This window comes from Pteronotus mesoamericanus, unplaced genomic scaffold, assembly GCF_021234165.1.
Source record: "Pteronotus mesoamericanus isolate MK-2021 breed Mesoamerican mustached bat unplaced genomic scaffold, CSHL_Meso_final contig_55, whole genome shotgun sequence".
NCBI classification, from domain to species: Eukaryota; Metazoa; Chordata; class Mammalia; order Chiroptera; family Mormoopidae; genus Pteronotus; species Pteronotus mesoamericanus.
The window spans coordinates 1629469-1637178 of NW_026555198.1; the positions used below are offsets into that span (position 1 = coordinate 1629469).

The 7710-nt window shown below is 37.5% G+C and overlaps 1 non-coding gene across 1 annotated transcript; it reads left to right on the forward strand.

Moving 5' to 3' along the window:
- The first annotated feature begins 4795 nt into the window (after window positions 1-4795).
- On the forward strand, window positions 4796-4899 carry LOC129075551 (U6 spliceosomal RNA). The gene has a single exon (XR_008529651.1). It is a non-coding gene; the product is annotated as a U6 spliceosomal RNA (small nuclear RNA).
- The last annotated feature ends 2811 nt before the right edge of the window (window positions 4900-7710 follow it).

Sequence of the window (7710 nt, forward strand, 5' to 3'; positions counted from 1 at the left end):
TTGGTGTGTGCTTCCTAGGGTCCAACTTCTTTGGGAGTCTGTGAGCTACCTGGAACTCCTGGAAGTATATTTCCTTTGCCAGATTAGGGAAGTTCTCCTTCAATATTTTTTCAAATACGTTTTCAATTTCTTGCTCCTGCTCTTCTCCTTCTGGCACCCCTATGATTAAGATGTTGGGACATTTAAAGTTGTCTCAGAGGTTCCTAAGCTTTTCCTCATTTTTTTGAATTCTTGTTGCTTCATTCTGTTCTGGTTAAATGTTTATTTCTTCCTTCTGCCCCAAATCCTTGATTTGGGTCCTGGTTTCCTTCCCTTTACTGTCAGTTCCCTGTAAATTTTTCTTTATTTCACTTTGCATAGTTTTCACTTCTCGCTCCATTTTGCGACCATCGTCAACCAATTCTGTGAGCATCCTGATTATCAGTGTTTTGAACTGTGCATCTGATAGGTTAGCTATCTCTTCATCACTTAGTTCTATTTTCGGAGTTTTGATCTATTTTTTTTTCATTTGAGCCATATTTCTTTGTCTCAGAGCTCCTGTTAAGTTGGAAGGGGTGGAGCTCTAGGTATTCATCAGGGTGGGACAACCCAGGTTGCTGAGTTGTAATGTTATATGTGGGGAGGGGTCCGAGAGGGTACAATGCCACTTGCTAGGCTCCTGGCTGGCTTTCAGTCACTTCCCCTGTTACCCACAAGCAAATTGGGCCCTTATAGTGCTGATTCCTGGGTGGGTGGGTTTGTGTACAATCTAGGACCCTGTGGGTCTCTCCAATGAACTCTCCTCTGAGGCTGGGAGTTTCTCCTGTGCCATAACTCCCACAGGTTTTTACAGTCAGAGGTTTTGAGGCTTTCTTTTCTTGCACTAGAACCCTGGATTGCTCAGTATGTCTCGCTCCCCAGCTGTTCCTCACAGTTTACGCTCACAAAAATGTGGGACCGCCTGGATTGCCAGCTGCCACCTCATCTACCTGGTCCTCCAGCCGCTGCCTTGCCATGTGTCCTCTCTGCCCCAGCTGCCCATCTCTGCCCCACCTAGTGGCTTGGATGAATGTTTCTTCTTTAGCTCCTTGGTTGTTGGACTTCCATACAGTGTGATTCTCTTGCAGTCTGATTATTTTTTGTTTTTAAATTTGTTGTTGTCCTTTTGGTTGTGCAAGGAGGCAAAGTATATCTACCTATGCCTCCATCTTGGCTGAAAGTCAGGATTTTCAATGTATATAAATGAAATGTGTAAGATAAGTACAACATAAAGTGAGGAGGAAAAAGGGACCTCTATAGTGGTAACATGTCAACATTTTACTTGAAGTAGTAAAATATTGATTTTAAGTAAACTCTTTTAAGTTGAGTAAGTACATGATAATCTTTAAGATAATGACTTAGCTTATTGTTAATGGCTGTGGTTATCTGCTCCTCATGACAGCTAAGCATGAGTACTACCTTTGCATTACTCTGCATCCTCTGGGGTAGCTGTTCCTGTTGTTCCTATCCTGTAAAGGTGTAAGGGTCAAGAAAGATCTTCCCAGCAAAACATTTGTGAGACTGAAAATTATAACTGGAAAGCTACCTTCAGGCATTCCTCTCCCTGCAATGGGTGACTCTAGACTTACCTCCCACTCTGCCCTTGACAATGGGATACAACCACTTTCTCACCCCTAGAAATTCTCACAATTTTAATTTTGGATTTGGGGGTCTCAAACCTCTCTTTCCTCTATACATACACACTTTTGGATCATTTCCAGTGCTTGACTCAGGAGAAGGGACCAGCAACTGATGCAATTCTCCATCATGTTAGAAACTGGAAAGCCAAATTTAATATCATTATTAAAAGAGTTATTGAAAAAGGAAAAACTTCTGAATTTTTAAAGCATATTTTACTGATTATGCTATTACAGTTGTCCCAATTTTCCCCCTTTGCCCTTGTCCACCCAATACCCCCCTTTCCCCTAAGAATACACCCTTAGTTCATATCTATGGGTTCATATACAAGTTCTTTGGCTTCTCCATTTCCTAAACTATTCTTAATATATCTCTGTCTATTTTGTACCTACCAATTATACTTCTTAACCCCTGTACCTTTTCCCCCATTCATCCCCTTCCCCCTCCCTGCTGATAACTCTCCAAATGATCTCCATATCTATGATTCTGTTCCTAGTCTTATTGTTTGCTTAGTCTGTTTTTGTTTTTTAGATTCAGTTGTTCAATAGTTGTGAGCTTGTTGTCATTTTAATGTTCATAATTTTTATCTTCTTTTTCTTAAACAAGTCCATTTAACATTTCATATAATAAGGGCTTGGTGATGATGAACTCCTTTAGCTTTACCTTTTCTGGGAAGCACTTTATCTGTCCTTCCATTCTAAATGATAGCTTTGCTGGATAGAAAAATCTTGGTTGTAGGTGCTTGCTTTTCATCACTTTGAATACCTCTTGCCAGTGCCTTCTTGCCTGAAAAATTTCTCTTGAGAAGTCAGCTAATAATCTCATGGGAACTCCTTTGTAAGTAACTATCTTCTTTTCTCTTGCTGCCTTTAATAATCTCTCTTTATCTCTAACCTTTGGCATTTTAATTGTGATGTGTCTTGGTATTGCCCTCTTTGGGTCCACCTTATTTGGGACTCTCTGTGCTTCCTAGACTTGTGTATCTACTTCCTTTGCCAAATTAGGGAAGTTTTCTTTCATTATTTTTTTCAAATAAGTTTTCAATTTCTTGCTCTTTCTTTTCTTCTGGCATCCCTATGATTCATATGTTGGCATTTTTTTGAGATGTTCCAGAGTCTTATTTTCTCCTAATTTTTTTTTTAATTCTTATTTCTTCATTCTGTTCTAGGTGACTGTTTATTTCTTCCTTATGTTCCAAATGATTGATTTGAGCCCTGGCTTCCTTCCCTTCACTGATGGTTCCCTGTGGATTTTTCTTTATTTCACTTAGTATAGCCTTCATTTCTTCCCTTATGCTTTTTACCATACTCAATGAGTTCTCTGAACATCCTTATCACTAGTGTTGTGAACTCTTCATCTCATAGGCTGGCTATCTACATTTTGTTTAGTTCTTTTTCTGGGGTTTTGTTCTGTTCTTTCATTTGGGCCATATTTCTTTGTTTCCTCAATTTGGCAGCCTCCCTATGTTTGTTTCTGTGTATTAGGTAGAACTACTTTGACTTCCTGTTTTAGCGTACCTGTTAAGGTTTTATGGGGCAGAGCCTTGGGTATTTATCAGCATGGGACCACCTGCTTCACCACTTTGTGGCTCTGTATGTACGGGAGGGGTCAGAGAGGGGCCAATGCCACTGCCTGGCTGCTGGAGGCTAGCTCAGCACTCGCCCTTCTTCTAGGCACTTCACCCACTTCCTGTATGCAACTGGTGCCCCTCTAGATCTTGCCCTGGTGTTGGTTCCCAGAGTGGGTGGATTTGCCTATGTTCTAGGACAGTGTGGGCCCTTTACATAGACTCTCCTGAGAGATAAGCAGTTTCTTCTGCCTTCCCAAACACCACTGGTTTTTATAGCCAGAAGTTATGAGGCTCTATTTTCCCCTTGCTGGAACCCTGGGCTGCACAGTTTGGGCTGGGAATAGGATTGCTTGCTTCCCAGCTGTCCTTATCGATTTTTATCTACTGTGTGAATGTGGGGCCACCCATTCCACTGGCTGCTGCCACTGCCTTGCCGCTGGCACGATACCTCATCCTCTCCTGCTCCAGCTCCCCATCTCTGCCCCTCCTACTTTTCTTGATGAATATGGCTTCTTTAAATCCTTGGTTTTCAGACTTCCATACAGTTAGATTTTCTGAAAGTTCTGGGTGTTTTTTGTTTTGAGGTTAGTTGTGATCCTTCTTATGGTTGTGCAAGGAGGCAAAACATATTTACATATGCCTCCATCTTGACCAGAAGACCAAACGTCAGAATTTCTTTATGACAAAATCCTAACTTGCAAAGTCAGACCAATGATTTACTTGTTCATTTTGTGTCTTTGGGGAATACTTTGCATTGTTCTATTGATGACATGCTTACACCATGAGGCATACTCTTATAACAACACATTGTTCTTTATCATCCTTTAAAAAGTATTGTATATACAAATCTGTAATTTTAAGACAAATTTTTTAAAATCTAATTTCATGTTTCAAATTTTTCTACTTATTAAAATCACTGCTAGGAAGAAGCTTCTAAGTTCATATTATATATTAATGAGGAGTAAAAATCAAACCAACAAATATTAAGGAAAAAATTGCGAAATGTGAGACTATCAATATGTAATATTTCAGGTCAATGTAAATTCTATCCCCACCCTTCCATAAACTGAAGTAGTTAAAAAAAGAATTTTAACTTTTAGTGCTCTGTAGTCTAAAATCATAAGTATTACTTTTATATAAGTTTAATACTCATATATGTATGAAAATCTCTCCAAGTTTACATTTTATATGAAGTTTCAGCATATATGTCTAAATTTTAACCCTGGAAAACAGGCTATATAGAATCTCACTTGGTTTAAGAAACACCACTATAATTAAATTTGAGCAGCTGTTATAAATTTGTAATGTTCTTAAAGCTGCAAAATTATAACAGTTCAGGCATATGGAACCAAAGATTTTCTTATATTATCTTATTGAATGATTCAGGTTACAAATATAGCGAGAAATATGTCACTTTTAAATATTTGGCATGTATTGATTTTAGCTTTTGCATTAAATCCAATCACACACACACAAAATGCCTTTCCAATGAAACTCTATGTAATAAAACAACACCTAAGCCCCAGCCAATGATCAATCCACTTGTTTTCAGAAATATTTGCTGTAACAGTGCTCACTTTGGCAGCACTTATACTAAAATTAGAATGATACAGAGATTAGCATGGCCCCTGCACAAGGACGACATGCAAGTTTGTGAAGCGTTCCATATTTTTAAATAAAAAGAACAAGCTGACAGTAACCAGAGAGGAAGGAGGAGGGCAATAATAGGGGAAATAAGGGGAAGAGTCATCAAGGAACATGTATAAAGGACCCATGGACAAAGCCAAAAGGAGGAAGGATTGAGAGTGGGATGTAAGGGTAGGTGGGGTGGGGGAAAGTGGTAGCAGGAAAATGGAGACAACTGTACTTGGACAACAATAAAAAAATGCAAAAAAAAAGTAAAAAAAATTGATAACTGCTTTAAAAAAGAAGAAATAATTCATGCAACAAAATTCTGATTTAGCTCACATATTTGAATTGTTCTCTTTGCCAAAGAGTTTTTACATCCCGCTCTCAAAATTCTAATTTCATTGCAAGAGACCAAGCATTCCCACTTTATTCACATATCTGAACTGTGTCATGCTTGAATTTCCAATTGAGCTACCCATATAATGATTTCTGGAGGTGCGTTAGGAAGATGTAAATTTTGCTTCTACTAGGATTTGAATTTGATCATGTGTCTTTGGAACCCATAAGCAGCTACAATAAAATAAATGTGAAATTAAGTACTTACAACACAAAGCAGGCCACATCTTTGGGAAGAAATGTAGACTTAGAAGAACCTGAATAACCACCATAATTCTTTGGATATTTGGCAACTTAGTTTTATACCATTACCTTTGTTCATATCAGCCCCTTTAACAGTAACACTACTTAGTGCTGTGTGACTATGGGGATATTTATTTAAAAACATATTATTTTATATTTTCATTGGGATTTCCATAGTTTGTTTAGAAATAAATCTAGTCCCTCATTCTGCAACATAGAAAGCATCAAGATTATTTAATGAATCACTAAGAGATCTCCAAATCAGTTTTTCATTTGTTTTTGATTTGCTTAAGGAGGAATATCCAAAACATTCTGATATTTAGTGTAGATCCTAGACATAGATAGTTCTTAAATATATACTAGAGGAAATTCTCTAGTTCTGTAATCTTTCTTGGACTTTTCTTTTTCACTTCCCATGTTGCAGTTATAGCTCATTTATTTAGAAATATAGTGATTGGTATTAGGTGATGCTTCAATCATGTTTATTTTTTTAACCAACTGCCTTTATTATGATTTTGAGACTCTAACTACAGTATTTAATTCAACCATATGTGAATGACATGAGATTGGGGACTTTTATGTTTCACATCTCCATTTTTAGAGCTTAGCACACTACCTGCATGTAATAAGAGTTTAACAAATGTTGATGTAAGAATGAATGTAGGTATGACTCAATAAGTAGGATAATGCCAAGAACAGGGTGTTTTGGAAGGTTAACCTGGCATTGAGGATCCTTGTAGGTGTGAGGAAAGAACTGGTAAGAGGAAATACCTGTTAAAAGACTATTTCAGTAAAACAAGCTGAGGTGAAAAGGGTTGGACAAAGCTGGGAAGGGTGGAACAAGCTGAAAGAGAAGGCCTTGTATAGGAACCATTTCAGAAAATGACTAGGGTAAGACTTAGTTAAATTTGAGACTATGGTGGTACCACTATCAAAGAAGACATTCATTACCAATATTGTGTTTATGTTTATCGTTTTGTGTAGCTTCATGTTTCTAATAAAATGGTTTAAAAGCCTATCCTTAATCATACATTTGATTTTTAGTCAGAAGCTAATTATCAGCACAGTTATAATTTCTGCATATATAGGTAAAAGACAGCTACGTTAATTTAATTCTGTAAAGATGTGCAGGTCTGTAAAGTTCTGTTTTTTGAGGGAATTCACTGTAATTCAGAATATGATTTAATAGGCTTATCACAAAAAAAATCATTTTAGTTGAATAGTTTGGTATGTGATTTTTTTTCCTGCAGTGTAGTATTTCTTTTTTTTTTATTCTCACCAAACAGAACGTTGTTTTTCTTATTATAGTTTTGAAAACACTGTGCACTGGTGGATATAACAATGTAGAGAGTTGTTTCCAAACATTCTTGAATGTAAGCTCTTAAATTACTTTTTGTTTACCTCTCTCCGAGCACTACAGTGATCTCAACTGGCTGGCAGTGCTGCTGTTGCCAGAACAGTTTTATGGCTGGAACTGCTACCCTGGAAAGTTGAAAGAATGGGGGAAACATTTTTTTTGGTGACAAAACTATACTATGCTTCTGATCACCAAGCACTTCTGTACTCTGTGGCTGGGTGGGCGTATAAATGATACCCAAAGAGTGACTAGATTTCAACGATTATACTACAAGACATGGGGTTACTTGGTTATGCTTAGACCTACTCGCAAAAGAGTGGGCTTTTGGTGGTAGGTTATTTAGTTAACTTCCATTTATTAAGGAATTACTACTTGCTAGGCACTGTGCTAGGTATTTCACGTGCATTACTTTATTTAATCCTTTCAGCAACTATGTAACAGGTACTATATCTCATTTATAGATGTGAGAATTGAGGCTAAGAGAGTTAAAATAATTTTTGAAGGTGACACAGCTGAAAAAGAGTGAATCTAGGATTTGAACCCAGGTCAGTTTCACTCTGAGTTCTCTCTTCTTAATCTCTACACATGAAGACTCTCCAGGTATTTATTAATTTGGGTAGGGGAGGGGAAATCTAGTTTAAGAGATTATAGCTAGGGAAGTAAGGCCCAATTAGTAGAGAATGCAGGTATTAAATCAGTAACCATTGAATGTTGAAGACCTTCAAGGTTCAGTCCTAGATTGCCTTCTTACTTTTACCCTTTCTCTTAGCAATCTTATCTACCTTCTGTGGCACCTATATACTCATAACTCTTAAATTGTATCTGTAATCTAGGCCTCTTCTCAACATCCCATACCCAA